The following is a 24526-nucleotide window of genomic DNA, read 5'->3' as shown; positions in this document are numbered from 1 at the left end:
CGGCGGTTGGAATCCCAACGGACAGCGAATTACACCATTCTAAGTCTGTGTGGAAGAGGTAGGTTACTGTAAATCAATCCTATATGTTAAAACATTTCTACTGGGTGTATAGGGTCTCCCATCAGTATATCGTAATATCTTTAAATATCAGTCATTTATACACTTTTATGGACCTGTTGCATTATTGAATGCTGTACATGCTAGCTAGCTAGCTACTCCACTTTCTACTGTAGGCTACATGTTGTCATTGGGCTAGCATGTCCGTGTTTTATTGTTAATATATATTGAACCTTTATTTAACTAGGCAAGTAATTTAAGAACAAATTCTTATTTAAAATGACGGCCTACCAAAAGGCAAAAAGGCCTCCTGCGGGGGACGGGGGATTAAACATCAAATACAAATGTAGGACAACACACTTTGCGAATAAAGGCATTTGTTCATAGAAGATTTTCCTGTCATTATCAGAGGATACAATATCACCAACCCTGATCCTTATAGGTAAGTCTAGTCTAAACACAACGCAGAGGCTCTCAGTCACGTGGATAAAAAGCTACAATAAAAAAGGTTTCTTCTCTTCCTTGAAGTAAAACAACAACAAGTTCGGTTCTCTCTTTTTAATCAAAATAAATGTCATGAATTTAAAAACTGTGAACAACAACTATTTATAGAAAACAAAATATTTACAGCTAGAGTTAAAGTCAATAAGATGATGATGTTTTTTAAAAAGGAGCAGTAATCATTCTGTGTGCTGTGTGCTGGGAGGGTGGATCAGAGGCTCGCTGATACAAAAGACCTCAATTATCTCCTACGGAGAGAGACAGAACAGAGGACAACATCAACGACAACCAACTCAGAACAGAAGAAAATAGAGTTCAGCACTGTGATACATCATCAACAACAACAACAACAATTACAATCAACTCCTGTACACTCTGTGTTATGTACCTGTATAGACTCTGTGTTATGTACCTGTATAGACTCTGTGTTATGTACCTGTATAGACTCTGTGTTATGACTCTGTATAGACTCTGTGTTATGTACCTGTATAGACTCTGTGTTATGTACCTGTATAGACTCTGTGTTATGTACCTGTATAGACTCTGTGTTATGACTCTGTGTTATGTACCTGTATAGACTCTGTGTTATGACTCTGTGTTATGTACCTGTATAGACTCTGTGTTATGTACCTGTATAGACTCTTGTGTTATGTACCTGTACAGACTCTGTGTTATGACTCTGTGTTATGACTCTGTGTTATGTACCTGTATAGACTCTGTGTTATGACTCTGTTATGTACCTGTATAGACTCTGTGTTATGTACCTGTATAGACTCTGTGTTATGAATCTGTATAGACTCTGTGTTATGTACCTGTATAGACTCTGTGTTATGTACCTGTATAGACTCTGTGTTATGTACCTGTATAGACTCTGTGTTATGACTCTGCGTTATGTACCTGTATAGACTCTGTGTTATGACTCTGTGTTATGTACCTGTATAGACTCTGTGTTATGTACCTGTATAGACTCTGTGTTATGTACCTGTATAGACTCTGTGTTATGTACCTGTATAGACTCTGTGTTATGTACCTGTATAGACTCTGTGTTATGTACCTGTATAGACTCTGTGTTATGACTCTGTGTTATGTACCTGTATAGACTCTGTGTTATGTACCTGTATAGACTCTGTGTTATGTACCTGTATAGACTCTGTGTTATGACTCTGTGTTATCTACCTGTATAGACTCTGTGTTATGACTCTGTGTTATGTACCTGTATAGACTCTGTGTTATGTACCTGTATAGACTCTGTGTTATGACTCTGTGTTATCTACCTGTATAGACTCTGTGTTATGTACCTGTACAGACTCTGTGTTATGACTCTGTGATATGTACCTGTATAGACTCTGTGTTATGACTCTGTGTTATGTACCTGTATAGACTCTGTGTTATGTACCTGTATAGACTCTGTGTTATGTACCTGTATAGACTCTGTGTTATGTACCTGTATAGACTCTGTGTTATGTACCTGTATAGACTCTGTGTTATGTACCTGTATAGACTCTGTGTTATGTACCTGTATAGACTCTTATGTACCTGTATAGACTCTGTGTTATGTACCTGTATAGACTCTGTGTTATGACTCTGTGTTATGTACCTGTATAGACTCTGTGTTATGACTCTGTGTTATCTACCTGTATAGACTCTGTGTTATGTACCTGTATAGAATTAATTTTGCACGCCCAATTTTTCAGTTTTTGATTTGTTAAAAAAGTTATTGAAATATCCAATAAATGTTGTTCCACTTCATGATTGTGTCCCACTTGTTGTTGATTCTTCACAAAAAAATACAGTTTTATATCTTTATGTTTGAAGCCTGAAATGTGGCAAAAGGTCGCAAAGTTCAAGGGGGCCGAATACTTTCGCAAGGCACTGTATGTGTGTGTGTGTAGTGTGTATATCTGTAGTATTTATGTGTGTATATCTGTAGTATTTATGTGTGTGTGTGTCGTACCTTCCAACTCTTGGGGCTGATAGAGATGACACACTGCTGGATGTTCCACCAACCTCCACCTCCCCTTCTTCTACAGGAGCTGTCTCTCACACACACACACACACACACACACACACAGAGACACACACACACACACACACAGAGACACACACACACAGACACACACAGAGACACACAGAGACACACAGAGACACACAGAGACACACACACACGCACACAGAGACACACAGAGACACACACACACACGCACACAGGGACACACACACACAGACACACACAGAGACACACACAGACACACAGAGACACACAGAGACACACACAGACACACACACACAAAGAGACACACAGAGACACACACACACAGACACACACACAGAGACACACAGAGACACGCAGAGACACACACACACACACACACACACACACACACACACACACACAGACACACACAGACAGACACACACAGACAGACACACGGACCGGAACCCACAAGATAACATGAATGACCCAAGAAGAACAGCAACAGTAAAGCCCAGTGAAGATCCACCACTGGACCAGATCTCCAAAACCAGCTAAACATATCATGGGTTGTTTTCTCACCGATACAAGGAAGTCTATCGTGGTCCAGGTACATCCTCGCCACACCATCCTGACAAACGCCATCATAATCCACCAATAAGAGAAGAGACAGGAGAGGTGTTAGAGGCTGCTACCTCCTATCACAGGTAGAATAATACACTACATGACCAAAAGTGTGTGGACATCTGCTCGTCGAACGTCTCATTCTAAAACCATGGGCATTAATATGGAGTTGGTCCCCCCTTTGCTGCTATAACAGCCTCTACTCTTCTGGGAAGGCTTTCCACTAGATGTTGGAACATTGCTGCTATAACAGCCTCTACTCTTCTGGGAAGGCTTTCCACTAGATGTAGGAACATTGCTTCTATAACAGCCTCCACTCTTCTGGGAAGGCTTTCCACTAGATGTTGGAACATTGCTGCTATAACAGCCTCCACTCTTCTGGGAAGGCTTTCCACTAGATGTTGGAACATTGCTGCTATAACAGCCTCCACTCTTCTGGGAAGGCTTTCTACTAGATGTTGGAACATTGCTGCTATAACAGCCTCCACTCTTCTGGGAAGGCTTTCCACTAGATGTTGGAACATTGCTGATATAACAGCCTCCACTCGTCTGGGAAGGCTTTCCACTAGATGATGGAACATTGCTGATATAACAGCCTCCACTCGTCTGGGAAGGCTTTCCACTAGATGTTGGAACATTATTGCTATAACAGCCTCCACTCTTCTGGGAAGGCTTTCCACTAGATGGTGGGACATTGCTGCAGGGGGACTTGCTTCCATTCAGCCACAAGAGCATTAGTGAGGTCGGGCACTGATGTTGGGCGATTAAGGCCTGGCTCGCAGTCGGTGTTCCAATTCATCCTAAAGGTGTTCGATGGGGTTGAGGTCAGGACTCTGTGCAGGACAGTTAAGTCTTTCACACTGATCTCAACAAACCATTTCTGTATGGAACTCGCTTTGTGTTCGGGTCATTGTCATGCTGAAACAGGAAAGGTCCTTCCTCAAACTGTTGCCTTAAAGTTGGAAGAACAGAATCTGTAGAGTTGCTGTAGAGTTAAGATTTCCCTTCACTGGAACTAAGGGGCCTGAACCAATGAAAAACAGCCCAAGACTATTATTCCTTATCCACCAAACTTTACAGTTGACACTATGCATTGGGGCAGGTAGCGATCTCCTGGCATCTGCCAAACCCAGATTCGTCCGTTGGACTGCCAGATGGTGAAGCGTGATTCATCACTCCAGAGAACGTGTTTCCACTGCTCCAGAGTCCAATGGCGTCGAGTTTTACACCACTCCAGCCGACGCTTGTCATTGCAGAGGCAGTTTGGAACTAAATCATTTTTTACACTCTTCAACACTCGTCGGTCCCATTCTTAGAGCTTGTGTGGCCTACCACTTCACGGCTGAGCCGTTGTTGCTCCTAGACGTTTCCACTTCACAATAACATCACTAACAGTTGACCAGGGGCAGCTCTAGCAGGGCTGACATTTGACAAACTGAAAGTCACTGAGCTCTTCAGTAAGGCCATTCTACTGCCAATAGTTGTCTATGGAGATTGCATGGCTATGTGCTCGATTTTATACACCTGTCAGCAACGTGTGGCTGAAAATACCCGAATCCACTAATTTAAAGGTGTGTCCACATACTTTTGTATAAATAGTGTACGTAACCACGGTTTTGTGGTCTTTGTCAGGGATCTACGGCGCCTCGATAAAGGAAGTAGTGCCGCGGCAGCAGCTTTTAAAGGCGGTCGACCGCAGCACTACCCGGTAGACGCGACTGTCGTGTGTATCCTGCCTGTGCGGAAGGATATCATATTGGAGTGATGCAATACCACGCGTAACCGCGGTTACGTACGTAACCTGTGTTTCTTGTAGCAGCTCAATCTCCCCTTTTTCCCGCTGATATAAAGTTTGCTTCTATTCCATAAGATGGGACTTGCGACAGCGGACATGAGAAGATCCGGACAAAAAATTATATACACACTAATTAGTCACCACCTTCGAAATACGAGACTCCCTTGAACACAACGGTGTTGTTTGTTAGACTGCACGCCATCCACAAGCTTTACGGCAGTCGTCTGAACGCTCTATCGGACGCCCTCATTTCCGAGACGTCTTCCACAGACTGAACCGTGAACTGGAGTTACAAAACTAAAAGTCACCAACATGGAAAGGAGGGGGGGGAACGAACACAAATGTGTTGGTTGTTCTGCTCTACGATAAACAAGCTTCAGGGGAGTCGTCTTTTCATATCTACGGTAGCTAGCTACTACCTACAGACACAACTAGGGTCATATCTACGGTAGCTAGCTACTACTGTCATGCAGGTGAAAGAGGACCCAAAAGCGACTTAACAGAAACAGAGTTTATTTAAGTCCAAACAGGGAATAACAGAAATCCTCTAGTCTGTAGAGGGGAATAACTGGAGAAGCGGCCACAGACTGCAGGTCGCTTCGGGTAGGCGCAGGCCGTAGTAGACAGAGACACCTGCTCACACGCAGCATCTGATGAAGGCAAAAAACACGACAGGACAGGGCGATACACAATCACAGCAAAAACACGACAGGACAGGGCGAAACGCAATCACAGCATGGTGAATACTAAACAAGGAACCGACGGGACAGGAACGGAACGATAGAGAGAAGAGAGAGCGAGAGAGTGAGAGGGGGAGGGGGAGAGAGAGGGATAGAAAGAGGGAAAGAACCCAATAAGACCAGCAGAGGGAAACGAACAGAATGGGGAGCACAGGGACAAGACATGATAATAAATGACAAACATGACAGTACCCCCCCACTCACCGAGCGCCTCCTGGCGCACTCGAGGAGGAATCCTGGCGGCAACGGAGGAAATCATCGATGAGTGAACGGTCCAGCACGTCCCGAGACGGAACCCAACTCCTCTCCTCAGGACCGTAACCCTCCCAATCCACTAAGTATTGGTGACCCCGTCCCCGAGAACGCATGTCCATGATCTTATGTACCTTGTAAATAGGTGCGCTCTCGACAAGGACGGGAGGGGGAGGGAAGACGAACGGGGGTGCGAAGAAAGGGCTTAACACAGGAGACATGGAAGACAGGATGGACGCGACGAAGATGTCGCGGAAGAAGCAGTCGCACAGCGACAGGATTGACGACCTGGGAGACACGGAACGGACCAATGAACCGCGGAGTCAACTTACGAGAAGCTGTCGTAAGAGGAAGGTTGCGAGTGGAAAGCCACACTCTCTGGCCGCAACAATACCTTGGACTCTTAATCCTGCGTTTATTGGCGGCTCTCACAGTCTTCCCCGCAGACAAAGGCAGACCGGTAGTGAAGCCTAAGGCGATGTGAGACCATGGTCGAGAAGGAATGGGAGCGGTCTGAGACGACCGGCAGGAGGAGAGTTACCCGACTTAGTCTGCGCGCAGTCCGAACAAGCAGCCACGAAACGGCGCGTGTCACGCTCCTGAGTCGGCCACCAAAAGCGCTGGCGAATAGACGCAAGAGTGCCTCGAACACCGGGATGACCAGCTAACTTGGCAGAGTGAGCCCACTGAAGAACAGCCAGACGAGTGGAAACAGGAACGAAAAGGAGGTTACTAGGACAAGCGCGCGGCGACGCAGTGTGCGTGAGTGCTTGCTTAACCTGTCTTTCAATTCCCCAGACTGTTAACCCGACAACACGCCCATAAGGAAGAATCCCCTCGGGATCAGTAGAAGCCACAGAAGAACTAAACAGACGGGATAAGGCATCAGGCTTGGTGTTCTTGCTACCCGGACGGTAAGAAATCACAAACTCGAAACGAGCGAAAAACAACGCCCAACGAGCTTGACGGGCATTAAGTCGTTTGGCAGAACGGATGTACTCAAGGTTCTTATGGTCTGTCCAAACGACAAAAGGAACGGTCGCCCCCTCCAACCACTGTCGCCATTCGCCTAGGGCTAAGCGGATGGCGAGCAGTTCACGGTTACCCACATCATAGTTGCGCTCAGATGGCGACAGGCGATGAGAAAAATAAGCGCAAGGATGAACCTTATCGTCAGACTGGAAGCGCTGGGATAGAATGGCTCCCACGCCTACCTCTGAAGCGTCAACCTCGACAATGAATTGTCTAGTGACGTCAGGAGTAACGAGGATAGGAGCGGACGTAAAACGTTCTTTTAGAAGATCAAAAGCTCCCTGGGCGGAACCGGACCACTTAAAACACGTCTTGACAGAAGTAAGAGCTGTGAGAGGAGCAGCAACTTGACCGAAATTACGAATGAAACGCCGATAGAAATTAGCGAAACCTAAAAAGCGCTGCAACTCGACACGTGACCTTGGAACGGGCCAATCACTGACAGCTTGGACCTTAGCGGAATCCATCTGAATGCCTTCAGCGGAAATAACGGAACCGAGAAAAGTAACGGAGGAGACATGAAAAGAGCACTTCTCAGCCTTTACGTAGAGACAATTCTCTAAAAGGCGCTGTAGAACACGTCGAACGTGCTGAACATGAATCTCGAGTGACGGAGAAAAATCAGGATATCGTCAAGATAGACAAAAACAAAGATGTTCAGCATGTCTCTCAGAACATCATTAACTAATGCCTGAAAAACAGCTGGCGCATTGGCGAGACCGAACGGCAGAACCCGGTACTCAAAATGCCCTAACGGAGTGTTAAACGCCGTTTTCCACTCGTCCCCCTCTCTGATGCGCACGAGATGGTAAGCGTTACGAAGGTCCAACTTAGTAAAGCACCTGGCTCCCTGCAGAATCTCGAAGGCTGATGACATAAGGGGAAGCGGATAACGATTCTTAACCGTTATGTCATTCAGCCCTCGATAATCCACGCAGGGGCGCAGAGTACCGTCCTTCTTCTTAACAAAAAGAACCCCGCCCCGGCCGGAGAAGAAGAAGGCACTATGGTACCGGCGTCAAGAGACACAGACAAATAATCCTCGAGAGCCTTACGTTCGGGAGCCGACAGAGAGTATAGTCTACCTCGAGGAGGAGTGGTCCCCGGAAGGAGATCAATACTACAATCATACGACCGGTGAGGAGGAAGGGAGTTGGCTCGGGACCGACTGAAGACCGTGCGCAGATCATGATATTCCTCCGGCACTCCTGTCAAATCGCCAGGTTCCTCCTGAGAAGTAGGGACAGAAGAAACGGGAGGGATGGCAGACATTAAACACTTCACATGACAAGAAACGTTCCAGGATAGGATAGAATTACTAGACCAATTAATAGAAGGATTATGACATACTAGCCAGGGATGACCCAAAACAACAGGTGTAAACGGTGAACGGAAAATCAAAAAAGAAATAGTCTCACTGTGGTTACCAGATACTGTGAGAGTTAAAGGTAGTGTCTCAAATTTGATATTGGGAAGATGACTACCATCTAAGGCAAACATGGGCGTAGGCTTGTCTAACGGTCTGAAAGGAATGTTATGTTTCCGAACCCATGCTTCGTCCATGAAACAACCCTCAGCCCCAGAGTCAATCAAGGCACTGCATGTAGCACCCGAACCGGTCCAGCGTAGATGGACCGACATAGTAGTACAAGATCTAGATGAAGAGACCTGAGTAGTAGCGCTCACCAGTAGCCCTCCGCTTACTGATGGGCTCTGGCCTCTTACTGGACATGAATTAACAAAATGTCCAGCAACTCCGCAATAGAGGCACAGGCGGTTGGTGATCCTCCGTTCCCTCTCCTTAGTCGAGATGCGAATCCCTCCCAGCTGCATGGGCTCAGTCTCAAAGCCAGAGGAGGGAGATGGTTGCGATGCGGAGCAGGGAAACACCGTTGATGCGAGCTCTCTTCCACGAGCCCGGTGACGAAGATCTACCCGTCGTTCTATGCGGATGGCGAGAGCAATCAAAGAGTCCACATCTGAAGGAACCTCCCGGGAGAGAATCTCATCCTTAACCACTGCGTGGAGTCCCTCCAGAAAACGAGCGAGCAGCGCCGGCTCGTTCCACTCACTAGAGGCAGCAAGAGTGCGAAACTCAATAGAATAATCCGTTATGGACCGTTCACCTTGGCATAAGGAAGCCAGGGCCCTAGAAGCCTCCCTACCAAAAACTGAACGGTCAAAAACCCGAATCATCTCCTCTTTAAAGTTCTGGAACTTGTTAGAGCAATCAGCCCTTGCCTCCCAGATAGCTGTGCCCCATTCTCGAGCCCGGCCAGTAAGGAGTGAAATGACGTAAGCAACCCGAGCTCTCTCTCTAGAGTATGTGTTGGGTTGGAGAGAGAACACAATCTCACACTGCGTGAGAAAGGAGCGGCACTCAGTGGGCTGCCCGGAGTAGCAAGGTGGGTTATTAACCCTAGGTTCTGGAGGCTCGGCAGGCCAGGAAGTAACAGGTGGCACGAGACGTAGACTCTGGAACTGTCCAGAGAGGTCGGAAACCTGAGCGGCCAGGTTCTCCACGGCATGGCGAGCAGCAGACAATTCCTGCTCGTGTCTGCCGAGCATGGCTCCTTGGATCTTGACGGCAGTGTAACGAGCGTCTGAAGTCGCTGGGTCCATTCCTTGGTCGGTTCCTTCTGTCATGCAGGTGAAAGAGGACCCAAAAGCGACTTAACAGAAACAGAGTTTATTTAAGTCCAAACAGGGAATAACAGAAATCCTCTAGTCTGTAGAGGGGAATAACTGGAGAAGCGGCCACAGACTGCAGGTCGCCGGGTAGGCGCAGGCCGTAGTAGACAGAGACACCTGCTCACACGCAGCATCTGATGAAGGCAAAAAACACGACAGGACAGGGCGATACACAATCACAGCAAAAACACGACAGGACAGGGCGAAACGCAATCACAGCATGGTGAATACTAAACAAGGAACCGACGGGACAGGAACGGAACGATAGAGAGAAGAGAGAGCGAGAGAGTGAGAGGGGGAAGGGGAGAGAGAGGGATAGAAAGAGGGAAAGAACCCAATAAGACCAGCAGAGGGAAACGAACAGAATGGGGAGCACAGGGACAAGACATGATAATAAATGACAAACATGACAACTACCTACAGACACAACTAGGGTCATATCTACGGTAGCTAGCTACTACCTACAGACACAACTAGGGTCATATCTACGGTAGCTAGCTACTACCTACAGACAACAAGCTTCAGGGGAGTCATCTTTTCATATCTACGGTAGCTAGCTACTGCCTACAGACAACAAGCTTCAGGGGAGTCGTCTTTTCATTCTACGGTAGCTAGCTGCTACCTACAGACAACAAGCTTCAGGGGAGTCGTCTTTTCATTCTACGGTAGCTAGCTACTACCTACAGACACAACTAGGGTCATATCTACGGTAGCTAGCTACTACCTACAGACAACAAGCTTCAGGGGAGTCATCTTTTCATATCTACGTAGCTACTGCCTACAGACACAACTAGGGTCATATCTACGGTAGCTAGCTACTACCTACAGACACAACTAGGGTCATATCTACGGTAGCTAGCTACTACCTACAGACAACAAGCTTCAAGGGAGTCAACTTTTCATATCTACGTAGCTACTGCCTACAGACACAACTAGGGTCATATCTACGGTAGCTAGCTACTACCTACAGACAACAAGCTTCAGGGGAGTCATCTTTTCATATCTACGGTAGCTAGCTACTGCCTACAGACACAATTAGGGACATATTTTTTAAATGTTTATATTTTACCTTTATTTAACCAGGCAAGTCAGTTGGGAACATATTCTTATTTTCAATGACGGCCTGGTCTAGGAACAGTGGGTTAACTGGTCTAGGAACAGTGGGTTAACTGGTCTACGAACAGTGGGTTAACTGGCCTAGGAACAGTGGGTTAACTGGTCTAGGAACAGTGGGTTAACTGGTCTAGGAACAGTGGGTTAACTGGTCTAGGAACAGTGGGTTAACTGGTCTAGGAACAGTGGGTTAACTGGCCTAGGAACAGTGGGTTAACTGGTCTAGGAACAGGGGGTTAACTGGTCTAGGAACAGTGGGTTAACTGGTCTAGGAACAGTGGGTTAACTGGTCTAGGAACAGTGGTTTAACTGGTCTAGGAACAGTGGGTTAACTGGTCTAGGAACAGTGGGTTAACTGGTCTAGGAACAGTGGGTTAACTGGTCTAGGAACAGTGGGTTAACTGGTCTAGGAACAGTGGGTTAACTGGTCTAGGAACAGTGGGTTAACTGGTCTAGGAACAGTGGGTTAACTGGTCTAGGAACAGTGGGTTAACTGGTCTAGGAACAGTGGGTTAACTGCCTTGTTCAGAACGATAGATTTGTATCTTGTCAGCTCGGGGGTTTGAACTTGCAACCTTTTACTATTCCAACGCTCTAACCACTAGGCTACCTGCTCTAACCACTAGGCTACCTGCTCTAACCACTAGGCTACCTGCTCTAACCACTAGGCTACCTGTCTCTAACCACTAGGCTACCTGTCTCTAACCACTAGGCTACCTGCCTCCTCTAACCACTAGGCTACCTGCCTCCTCTAACCACTAGGCTACCTGCCTCCTCTAACCACTAGGCTACCTGCCTCTAACCACTAGGCTACCTGCCTCTAACCACTAGGCTACCTGCCTCTAACCACTAGGCTACCTGCCTCTAACCACTAGGCTACCTGTCTCTAACCACTAGGCTAACTGCTCTAACCACTAGGCTACCTGTCTCTAACCACTAGGCTACCTGTCTCTAACCACTAGGCTACCTGCTCTAACCACTAGGCTACCTGCTCTAACCACTAGGCTACCTGCTCTAACCACTAGGCTACCCTGCCGCCTCTACACTCTAACCACTAGGCTACCTGCTCTAACCACTAGGCTACCTGCTCTAACCACTAGGCTACCTGCTCTAACCACTAGGCTACCTGCTCTAACCACTAGGCTACCTGCCTCTAACCACTAGGCTACCTGCTCTAACCACTAGGCTACCTGCTCTAACCACTAGGCTACCTGCTCTAACCACTAGGCTACCTGCTCTAACCACTAGGCTACCTGCTCTAACCACTAGGCTACCTGCTCTAACCACTAGGCTACCCTGCCGCCTCTACACTCTAACCACTAGGCTACCTGCTCTAACCACTAGGCTACCTGCTCTAACCACTAGGCTACCTGCTCTAACCACTAGGCTACCTGCTCTAACCACTAGGCTACCTGTCTCTAACCACTAGGCTACCTGCTCTAACCACTAGGCTACCTGCTCTAACCACTAGGCTACCTGTCTCTAACCACTAGGCTACCTGCTCTAACCACTAGGCTACCTGCTCTAACCACTAGGCTACCTGCCTCTAACCACTAGGCTACCTGCTCTAACCACTAGGCTACCTGCTCTAACCACTAGGCTACCTGTCTCTAACCACTAGGCTACCTGCTCTAACCACTAGGCTACCTGCTCTAACCACTAGGCTACCTGCCTCTAACCACTAGGCTACCTGCTCTAACCACTAGGCTACCTGCCTCTAACCACTAGGCTACCTGCTCTAACCTCTAGGCTACCTGCCTCTAACCACTAGGCTACCTGCCTCCTCTAACCACTAGGCTACCTGCCTCTAACCACTAGGCTACCTGCTCTAACCACTAGGCTACCTGCTCTAACCACTAGGCTACCTGCTCTAACCACTAGGCTACCTGCTCTAACCACTAGGCTACCTGCCTGCTCTAACCACTAGGCTACCTGCCTGCTCTAACCACTAGGCTACCTGCCTGCTCTAACCACTAGGCTACCTGCTCTAACCACTAGGCTACCTGCTCTAACCACTAGGCTACCTGCTCTAACCACTAGGCTACCTGCTCTAACCACTAGGCTAACTGCCTCTAACCACTAGGCTAACTGCCTCTAACCACTAGGCTACCTGCCTGCTCTAACCACTAGGCTACCTGCTCTAACCACTAGGCTACCTGTCTCTAACCACTAGGCTACCTGTCTCTAACCACTAGGCTACCTGCTCTAACCACTAGGCTACCTGTCTCTAACCACTAGGCTACCTGCTCTAACCACTAGGCTACCTGCTCTAACCACTAGGCTACCTGCTCTAACCACTAGGCTACCTGCTCTAACCACTAGGCTACCTGTCTCTAACCACTAGGCTACCTGCTCTAACCACTAGGCTACCTGCTCTAACCACTAGGCTACCTGCTCTAACCACTAGGCTACCTGCTCTAACCACTAGGCTACCTGCTCTAACCACTAGGCTACCTGCTCTAACCACTAGGCTACCTGCTCTATCCACTAGACTACCTCCTCTAACCACTAGGCTACCTTCTCTAACCACTAGGCTACCTGCTCTATCCACTAGGCTACCTGCCTCTAACCACTAGGCTACCTGCTCTAACCACTAGGCTACCTGCTCTATCCACTAGACTACCTCCTCTAACCACTAGGCTACCTGTCTCTAACCACTAGGCTACCTGCTCTAACCACTAGGCTACCTGCCTGCTCTAACCACTAGGCTACCTGCCTCTAACCACTAGGCTACCTGCTCTAACCACTAGGCTACCTGCCTCTAACCACTAGGCTACCTGCTCTAACCACTAGGCTACCTGCTCTAACCACTAGGCTACCTGCTCTAACCACTAGGCTACCTGCTCTAACCACTAGGCTACCTGCTCTAACCACTAGGCTACCTGCCTCTAAACACTAGGCTACCTGCTCTAACCACTAGGCTACCTGCTCTAACCACTAGACTACCTGCTCTAACCACTAGGCTACCTGCCTCTAAACACTAGGCTACCTGCCTCCTCTAAACACTAGGCTACCTGCTCTAACCACTAGGCTACCTGCTCTAACCACTAGGCGATATATTGATCTGAAATATCCAACATGTACCACTCACCCTGACCAGGAAGGAGGTGTGGAAGATGTTCTCCACCGAGCGGGAGAAGGAGGTGGGGTCTATGACAAACTCATAGTAGGAGATGGGAGATGTGGCTGTAGATACAAGGGGAGAGAGACACATGACAAATAGCTCTTTAACCAACATGACAAATAGCTCTTTAACCAACATGACAAATAGCTCTTTAACCAACATGACAAATAGCTCTTTAACCAACATGACAAATAGCTCTTTAACCAACATGACAAATAGCTCTTTAACCAACATGACAAATAGCTCTTTAACCAACATGACAAATAGCTCTTTAACCAACATGACAAATAGCTCTTTAACCAACATGACAAATAGCTCTTTAACCAACTAATATCAAATCATTTAACGTCTAATTTAACGTCTACAACAAAGTTCACTAAACATATTTCGTAACACTTTTGCCACGGAGGTCACATTTGACATTGTCCGTAAGCTTGAGTTCATTTGCAGACAACAACAAAAATCATACAATGATGGTGAATGTGATTGGATGAGCAACGGTTAATGTGATTGGATGAGTAACGGTGAATGTGATTGGATGAGTAACGGTTCATGTGATTGGATGAGCAACGGTGAATGTGATTGGATGAGTAACGGTTCATGTGATTGGATGAGCAACGGTTAATGTGATTGGATGAGTAACGGTGAATGTGATTGGATGAGCAACGGTTAATGTGATTGGATGAGTAACGATGAATGTGATTGGATGAGTAATGGTGAATGTGATTGGATGAGTAACGGTGAATGTGATTGGATGAGTAACGGTGAATGTGATTGGATGAGTAACGGTTAATGTGATTGGATGAGCAACGGTTAATGTGGTTGGATGAGTAACGGTTAATGTGATTATATGAGTAACGGTTGATGTGATTGGATGAACAACGGTTAATGTGATTGGATGAGTAACGGTTAATGTGATTGGATGAGTAACGGTGAATGTGATTGGATGAGCAACGGTGAATGTGATTGGATGAGTAACGATGAATGTGATTGGATGAGTAATGGTGAATGTGATTGGATGAGTAACGGTGAATGTGATTGGATGAGTAACGGTTAATGTGATTGGATGAGTAACGGTGAATGTGATTGGATGAGTAACGGTTAATGGGATTGGATGAGTAACGGTGAATGTGATTGGATGAGTAACGGTTAATGTGATTGGATGTTAATTATTTGACTAGGCTGCCTGTATTTGGCATTGTGTTGTTATTTCACTGAACACTAGATGGTTTCATTTGATTTTTGGCAGTGAAACGAGGCTACTGAGGCGAGAAAAAATCCTCAACCAAATGTAAAGCCCCGTTGGAAAATATAAATGGACTGTTTGAAAATATGAAAAAATATATATATATTCAAAAAAAGTGAATCACATTTTATGTGTAGTCCTGTTGGAAAATATAAATGTACTGTTTCAAAATGTTTGTTTTTTTTGTTTTAAAAAATGTAAATAAATGTGAATCACATTTTTTATTTGGCGTACCCTCATTTGCGCGCACCCTACCACAGTTTGGGAATACCTGGAGTAGAGGATCCAAGGTCATAGCTAGAGTCAGAGTCATAGTCATAGCTAGAGTCTGAGTCATGGTCAGAGCTAGAGTCATAGCTAGAGTCAGAGTCATAGTCATAGCTAGAGTCTGAGTCATAGTCATAGCTAGAGTCAGAGTCATAGTTAGAGTCAGAGTCATAGTTAGAGTCAGAGTCATAGCTAGAGTCAGAGTCATAGTCATAGCTAGAGTCCGAGTCATAGCTAGAGTCATCGCTAGACTCAGAGTCATGGTCAGAGCTAGAGTCATAGCTAGAGTCCGAGTCATAGCTAGAGTCCGAGTCATGGCTAGAGTCCGAGTCATGGCTAGAGTCCGAGTCATGGCTAGAGTCCGAGTCATAGCTAGTCATTGTCAGAGTCAGAGTTAGAGTCATAGCTAGAGTCCGAGTCATAGCTAGAGTCTGAGTCATAGCTAGTCATTGTCAGAGTCAGAGTCATAGCTAGAGTCAGAGTCATAGCTAGAGTCAGAGTCATCACAACCTTTCTTTTCCTTGAACCCTAATCTGTTTAATCTTTTTTCATTCCTTTCTGTTTAGTCCTGTTGTCTTGTGTTTCCCTTTATACAATTGTAAAGAGACAGTCCTTGAAAACCGCTATTTAAATATGCTGTATTATTATTAGACAACAGTCATGACTCACGGTCGTCATTGAAGTAGCCCTGCAGGTATCCCAGAATCCTCTCTACCTCCTTCTCTGTAGCTTCCTGGTGAGACTCCTCCATCCTCCTCAACTGGAACAGACAATGACATCAAACATTGATTAATTTATTTAAGTTAGTCTCGTTGAGGTAAAAAAATATTTTTCAGGGGCCTCCCGGGTGGCGCAGTGGTCTAAGGCTGTGCCACCAGAGACTCTGGGTTCGAGCTCAGGCTCTGTCGCAGCCGGCCGCGACCGGTAGGTCCATGGGGCGACGCACAATTGGCCTAGCGTCGTCCGGGTTAGGGAGGGTTTGGATGCGCGCTGTGTTAAGAAGCAGTGCGGCTTTGTTGGGTTGTGTTTCGGAGGACGCATGGCTCTCGATCTTCGTCTCTCCCGAGCCCGTACTGGAGTTGTAGCAATGAGACAAGATAGTAACTACTAACAATTGGATACCACAAAATTGGGGAGAAAAGGGGGTAACATAAAAATGTAAATAAATACAAATAAATATATTTTTCAAAAGAGAAACACAGTTGTGACAGAAATATTAAGCAAATACAGTACAAGTCAAAAGTTTGGAACACCTACTCATTCCAGGGTTTTTCAATCATTTTACTATTTTCTACACTGTAGAATAATAGTGAAGACATCACAACTATGAAATAACAAACATGGAATCATGTAGTAACCAAAAAAGTGTTAAACAAATCCAAATATATTTTAGATTATAGATTCTTCAAAGTAGCCACCCTTTGCCTTGATGGCAGCTTTATACACACTCTTGGCATTCCCTCAACCAGCTTCACCTGGAATGCTTTTCCAACATTCTTGAAGGAGTTCCCACATATACTGAGTATGTGTTGGCTGCTTTTCCTTCACTCTTCACTCGGTCCAACTCAAATCAAATCAAATCAAATTTATTTATATAGCCCTTCGTACATCAGCTGATATCTCAAAGTGCTGTACAGAAACCCAGCCTAAAACCCCAAACAGCAAACAATGCAGGTGTAAAAGCACGGTGGCTAGGAAAAACTCCCTAGAAAGGCCAAAACCTAGGAAGAAACCTAGAGAGGAACCGGGCTATGTGGGGTGGCCAGTCCTCTTCTGGCTGTGCCGGGTAGAGATTATAACAGAAAATGACCAAGATGTTCAAATGTTCATAAATGACCAGCATGGTCAAATAATAATAAGGCAGAACAGTTGAAACTGGAGCAGCAGCACAGTCAGGTGGACTGGGGACAGCAAGGAGCCATCATGTCAGGTAGTCCTGGGGCACGGTCCTAGGGCTCAGGTCCTCCGAGAGAGAGAAAGAAAGAGAGAATTAGAGAGAGCATATGTGGGGTGGCCAGTCCTCTTCTGGCTGTGCCGGGTGGAGATTATAACAGAACGTGGCCAAGATGTTCAAATGTTCATAAATGACCAGCATGGTTGAATAATAGTAAGGCAGAACAGTTGAAACTGGAGCAGGAGCATGGCCAGGTGGACTGGGGACAGCAAGGAGTCCTCATGTCAGGTAGTCCTGGGACATGGTCCTAGGGCCCAGGCCAGTTGAAACTGGAGCAGCAGCATGGCCAGGTGGACTGGGGACAGCAAGGAGTCATCATGTCAGGTAGTCCTGGGGCATGGTTCTAGGGCTCAGGTCCTCCGAGAGAGAGAAAGAAGGAGAGAAGGAGAGAATTAGAGAACGCACACTTAGATTTACACAGGACACCGAATAGGACAGGAGAAGTACTCCAGATAAACAAACTGACCCTAGCCCCCGACACATAAACTACTGCAGCATAAATACTGGAGACTGAGACAGGAGGGGTCAGGAGACACTGTGGCCCCATCCGAGGACACCCCGGACAGGGCCAAACAGGAAGGATATAACCCCACCCACTTTGCCAAAGCACAGCCCCCACACCACTAGAGGGAAATCTTCAACCACCAACTTACCATCCTGAGACAAGGCCGAGTATAGCCCACAAAGATCTCCGACACGGTACAACCCAAGGGGGGAAACCCAGACAGGCCGACCACAACAGTGAATCAACCCACCCAGGTGACGCACCCCCCCAGGGACGGCACGAGAGAGCCCCAGCAAGCCAGTGACTCAGCCCCGTAACAGGGTTAGAGGCAGAGAATCCCAGTGGAAAAGGGGAACCGGCCAGGCAGAGACAGCAAGGGCGGTTCGTTGCTCCAGAGCCTTTCCGTTCACCTTCCCACTCCTGGGCCAGACTACACTCAATCATATGACCCACTGAAGAGATGAGTCTTCAGTAAAGACTTAAAGGTTGAGACCGAGTTTGCGTCTCTGACATGGGTAGGCAGACCGTTCCATAAAAATGGAGCTCTATAGGAGAAAGCCCTGCCTCCAGCTGTTTGCTTAGAAATTCTAGGGACAATTAGGAGGCCTGCGTCTTGTGACCGTAGCGTACGTATAGGTATGTACGGCAGGACCAAATCAGAGAGGTAGGTAGGAGCAAGCCCATGTAATGCTTTGTAGGTTAGCAGTAAAACCTTGAAATCAGCCCTTGCTTTGACAGGAAGCCAGTGTAGAGAGGCTAGCACTGGAGTAATATGATCAATTTTTTGGTTCTAGTCAGGATTCTAGCAGCCGTATTTAGCACTAACTGAAGTTTATTTAGTGCTTTATCCGGGTAGCCGGAAAATAGAGCATTGCAGTAGTCTAACCTAGAAGTGACAAAAGCATGGATTAATTTTTCTGCATCATTTTTGGACAGAAAGTTTCTGATTTTTGCAATGTTACGTAGATGGAAAAAAGCTGTCCTCGAAATGGTCTTGATATGTTCTTCAAAAGAGAGATCAGGGTCCAGAGTAACGCCGAGGTCCTTCACAGTTTTATTTGAGACGACTGTACAACCATTAAGATTAATTGTCAGATTCAACAGAAGATCTCTTTGTTTCTTGGGACCTAGAACAAGCATCTCTGTTTTGTCCGAGTTTAATAGTAGAAAGTTTGCAGCCATCCACTTCCTTATGTCTGAAACACATGCTTCTAGCGAGGGCAATTTTGGTGCTTCACCATGTTTCATTGAAATGTACAGCTGTGTGTCATCCGCATAGCAGTGAAAGTTTACATTATGTTTTCGAATAACATCCCCAAGAGGTAAAATATATAGTGAAAACAATAGTGGTCCTAAAACAGAACCTTGAGGAACACCGAAATGTACAGTTGATTTGTCAGAGGACAAACCATTCACAGAGACAAACTGATATCTTTCCGACAGATAAGACCTAAACCAGGCCAGAACATGTCCGTGTAGACCAATTTGGGTTTCCAATCTCTCCAAAAGAATGTGGTGATCGATGGTATCAAAAGCAGCACTAAGGTCTAGGAGCACGAGGACAGATGCAGAGCCTCGGTCCGATGCCATCAAAATGTCATTTACCACCTTCACAAGTGCCGTCTCAGTGCTATGATGGGGTCTAAAACCAGACTGAAGCATTTCGTATACATTGTTTGTCTTCAGGAAGGCAGTGAGTTGCTGCGCAACAGCCTTCTCTAAAATCTTTGAGAGGAATGGAAGATTCGATATAGGCCGATAGTTTTTTATATTTTCTGGGTCAAGGTTTGGCTTTTTCAAGAGAGGCTTTATTACTGCCACTTTTAGTGAGTTTGGTACACATCCAGTGGATAGAGAGCCGTTTATTATGTTCAACATAGGAGGGCCAAGCACAGGAAGCAGCTCTTTCAGTAGTTTAGTTGGAATAGGGTCCAGTATACAGCTTGAAGGTTTAGAGGCCATGATTATTTTCATCATTGTGTCAAGAGATATAGTACTAAAACACTTGAGCGTCTCTCTTGATCCTAGGTCCTGGCAGAGTTGTGCAGACTCAGGACAACTGAGGTTTGGAGGAATACGCAGGTTTAAAGAGGAGTCCGTAATTTGCTTTCTAATAATCATAATCTTTTCCTCAAAGAAGTTCATGAATTTATCACTGCTAAAGTGCAAGTCATCCTCTCTTGGGGAATGCTGCTTTTTAGTTAGCTTTGCCACAGTATCAAAAAGGAATTTCGGATTGTTCTTATTTTCCTCAATTAAGTTAGAAAAATAGGACGATCGAGCAGCAGTAAGGGCTCTTCGGTACTGCACGGTACCATCCTTCCAAGCTAGTCGGAAGACTTCCAGTTTGGTGTGGCGCCATTTCCGTTCCAATTTTCTGGAAGCTTGCTTCAGAGCTCGGGTATTTTCTGTGTACCATGGAGCTAGTTTCTTATGAGACATTTTTTTAGTTTTTAGGGGTGCAACTGCATCTAGGGTATTGCGCAAGGTTAAATTGAGATCCTCAGTTAGGTGGTTAACGGATTTTTGTCCTCTGGCGTCCTTGGGTAGGCAGAGGGAGTCTGGAAGGGCATCAAGGAATCTTTGTGTTGTCTGTGAATTTATAGCACGACTTTTGATGTTCCTTGGTTGGGGTCTGAGCAGATTATTTGTTGCAATTGCAAACGTAATAAAATGGTGGTCTGATAGTCCAGGATTATGAGGAAAAACATTAAGATCCACAACATTTATTCCATGGGACAAAACTAGGTCCAGCGTATGACTGTGAGAGTGAGTGGGTCCAGAGACATGTTGGACAAAACCCACTGAGTCGATGATGGCTCCAAAAGCCTTTTGGAGTGGGTCTGTGGACTTTTCCATGTGAATATTAAAGTCACCAAAGATTAGAATATTATCTGCAATGACTACAAGGTCTGATAGGAATTCAGGGAACTCAGTGAGAAACGCTGTATATGGCCCAGGAGGCCTGTAAACAGTAGCTATAAAAAGTGATTGAGTAGGCTGCATAGATTTCATGACTAGAAGCTCAAAAGACGAAAAACGTCATTTTTTTTTTGTAAATTGAAATTTGCTATCGTAAATGTTAGCAACACCTCCGCCTTTGCGGGATGCACGGGGGATATGGTCACTAGTGTAGCCAGGAGGTGAGGCCTCATTTAACACAGTAAATTCATCAGGCTTAAGCCATGTTTCAGTCAGGCCAATCACATCAAGATTATGATCAGTGATTAGTTCATTGACTATAATTGCCTTTGAAGTAAGGGATCTAACATTAAGTAGCCCTATTTTGAGATGTGAGGTATCATGATCTCTTTCAGTAATGACAGGAATGGAGGTGGTCTTTATCCTAGTGAGATTGCTAAGGCGAACACCGCCATGTTTAGTTTTGCCCAACCCAGGTCGAGGCACAGACACGGTCTCAATGGTGATAGCTAAGCTGACTACACTAACTATGCTAGTGGCAGACTCCACTATGCTGGCAGGCTGGCTAATAGCCTGCTGCCTGGCCTGCATCCTATTTCATTGTGGAGCTAGAGGAGTTAGAGCCCTGTCTATGTTGGCAGATAAGATGAGAGCACCCCTCCAGCTAGGATGGAGTCCGTCACTCCTCAGCAGGTCAGGCTTGGTCCTGTTTGTGGGCGAGTCCCAGAAAGAGGGCCAATTATCTACAAATTCTATCTTTTGGGAGGGGCAGAAAACAGTTTTCAACCAGCGATTGAGTTGTGAGACTCTGCTGTAGAGCTCATCACTCCCCCTAACTGGGAGGGGGCCAGAGACAATTACTCGATGCCGACACATCTTTCTAGCTGATATGCACGCAGAAGCTATGTTGCGCTTGGTGATCTCTGACTGTTTCATCCTAACATCGTTGGTGCCGACGTGGATAACAATATCTCTATACTCTCTACACTCGCCAGTTTTAGCTTTAGCCAGCACCATCTTCAGATTAGCCTTAACGTCGGTAGCCCTGCCCCCGGGTAAACAGTGTATGATCGCTGGATGATTCGCTTTAAGTCTAATACTGCGGGTAATGGAGTCGCCAATGACTAGAGTTTTCAATTTGTCAGAGCTAATGGTGGGAAGCTTCGGCGTCTCAGACCCCGTAACGGGAGGAGTAGAGACCAGAGAAGACTCGGCCTCTGACACCGACCCGCTGCTTAATGGGGAGAACCGGTTGAAAGTTTCTGTCTGCTGAATGAGCGACACCGGTTGAGCTTTCCTACAGCATTTCCTTCCAGAAACCGTGAGAAAGTTGTCCGGCTGCGGGGACTGTGCCAGGGGATTTATACTACTATCTGTACTTACTGGCGGCACAGACGCTGTTTCATCCTTTCCTACACTGAAATTACCCTTGCCTAACGATTGCGTCTGAAGCTGGGCTTGCAGTACAGCTATCCTCGCCGTAAGGCGAGCACAGCGGCTGAAATTAGAAGGCATCATGTTAATGTTACTACTTAGCTTCGGCTGTTGGAGGTCCTGACGAATCGTGTCCAGATAAAGCGTCCGGAGTGAAAAAGTCGAGGAAAAAATAAATATATGAACGGTAATTAAAAAGTGAAACCCGTAAAGTTGTCAGGTAGCAAAATAGGTTGGCAACAAAACGCACAGCAATTTGAAAACAAGCCTGCAAGTCATCCCAAAACATCTCAATTGGGTTGAGGTCGGGTGATTGTGGAGGCCAGGTCATCTGATGCAACACTCCATCACTGTCCTTCTTGGTCAAATAGCTCTTACACAGCCTGGAGGTGTGTTGGTTCATTGTCCTGTTGAAAAACAAATGATAGTCCCACTAAGCGCAAACCAGATGGGATGGTGTATCACTGCAGAATGCTTTGGTAGCCATGCTGGTTAAGTGTCCCTTGAATTCTAAATAAATCACTGACAGTGTCAACAGCAAAGCACCATCACACCTCCTCCTCCTCCATGCTTCACGGTGGGAACCACACATGCGGAGATCATTCATTCACCTACTCTGCGTCTCACAAAGACAGAGTGGTTGAAACCAAAAATCTCATATTTGGACTCATCAGACCAAAGGACAGATTTCCACCGGTCTAATGTCCATTACTCATGTTTCTTGGCCCAAGCAAGTCTCTTCTTATTATTGGTGGCCTTTAGTAGTGGTTTCTTTGCAGCAATTCGACCATGAAGGCCTGATTCACGCCGTCTCCTCTGAACAGTTGATGTTGAGATGTGTCTGTTACTTGAACTGCAATCTGAGTTGCAGTTAACTAATGATTGAACTCTGTGAAGAATTTATTTATTTCCCTCCAAACTGAGGTGCAGTTAACTCTAATGATCTTATCCTCTGCAGCAGAGGTAACTCTGGGTCTTCCTTTCCTGTGGTGGTCCTCATGAGAGCCAGTTTCATCACAGCGCTTGATGGTTTTTGCGACCGCACTTCAAGAAACGTTCTTGAAATATTCCGTATTGACTGACCTTCATGTCTTAAAGTAATGATGGACTGACCTTCTAATCTTAAAGTAATGATGGACTGACCTTCTAATCTTAAGGTAATGATGAACTGACCTTCTAATCTTAAGGTAATGATGGACTGACCTTCTAATCTTAAAGTAATGATGGACTGACCTTCATGTCTTAAAGTAATGATGGACTGACCTTCATGTCTTAAAGTAATGATGGACTGACCTTCTAATCTTAAGGTAATGATGGACTGACCTTCTAATCTTAAAGTAATGATGGACTGACCTTCATGTCTTAAAGTAATGATGGACTGACCTTCTAGTCTTAAAGTAATGATGGACTGACCTTCTAGTCTTAAAGTAATGATGGACTGACCTTCTAATCTTAAGGTAATGATGGACTGACCTTCTAATCTTAAAGTAATGATGGACTGACCTTCTAATCTTAAGGTAATGATGGACTGACCTTCTAATCTTAAAGTAATGATGGACTGACCTTCATGTCTTAAAGTAATGATGGACTGACCTTCATGTCTTAAAGTAATGATGGACTGACCTTCTAATCTTAAGGTAATGATGGACTGACCTTCTAATCTTAAAGTAATGATGGACTGACCTTCATGTCTTAAAGTAATGATGGACTGACCTTCTAGTCTTAAAGTAATGATGGACTGACCTTCTAGTCTTAAAGTAATGATGGACTGACCTTCATGTCTTAAAGTAATGATGGACTGACCTTCATGTCTTAAAGTAATGATGGACTGTTGTTTCTCTTTGCTTATTTGAGTTGTTCTTGCCATAATATGGACTTGGTCGTTTACCAAATAGGGCTATCTTCTGTATACCACCCCTACCATGTCACAACACAACTGATTGGCTCAAACGCATTAAGATGGAAAGAAATTCCACAAATTCACATTTAATAAGTCACACCTGTTAATTGAAATGCATTCCGGGTTACTACCTCATGAAGCTGGTTGAGAGAATGTCAAGTGTGTGAAAAGCTGTCATCAAGGCAAATGGTAGCTATTTTAAAGAATCTCAAATATAAAATATATTTTAATTTGTTTAACACTTTTTTTTGGTTACTTCCTGATTGTGTGTTATTTCATAGTTTTTCTGTCTTCACTATTATTCATATACGTATATTATATGTAGAAAAATGTTTTAAAAATAATAATAATAATTAAGAAAAACCTGGAATGAGTTGGTGTGTCCTAATAATAATAA

The 24526-nt window shown here is 45.6% G+C and overlaps 1 pseudogene; it reads right to left on the bottom strand.

Annotated features, from left to right (window-relative positions):
• Window positions 1-256: 256 nt before the first annotated feature.
• LOC124040460 overlaps window positions 257-24526 on the bottom strand; it is a 37736-nt pseudogene continuing 13466 nt past the window's right edge.

Source organism: Oncorhynchus gorbuscha, linkage group LG07, assembly GCF_021184085.1.
Source record: "Oncorhynchus gorbuscha isolate QuinsamMale2020 ecotype Even-year linkage group LG07, OgorEven_v1.0, whole genome shotgun sequence".
In the NCBI taxonomy this organism is placed as follows: domain Eukaryota; kingdom Metazoa; phylum Chordata; class Actinopteri; order Salmoniformes; family Salmonidae; genus Oncorhynchus; species Oncorhynchus gorbuscha.
This window is presented reverse-complemented; position numbering and strand designations above follow the sequence as displayed.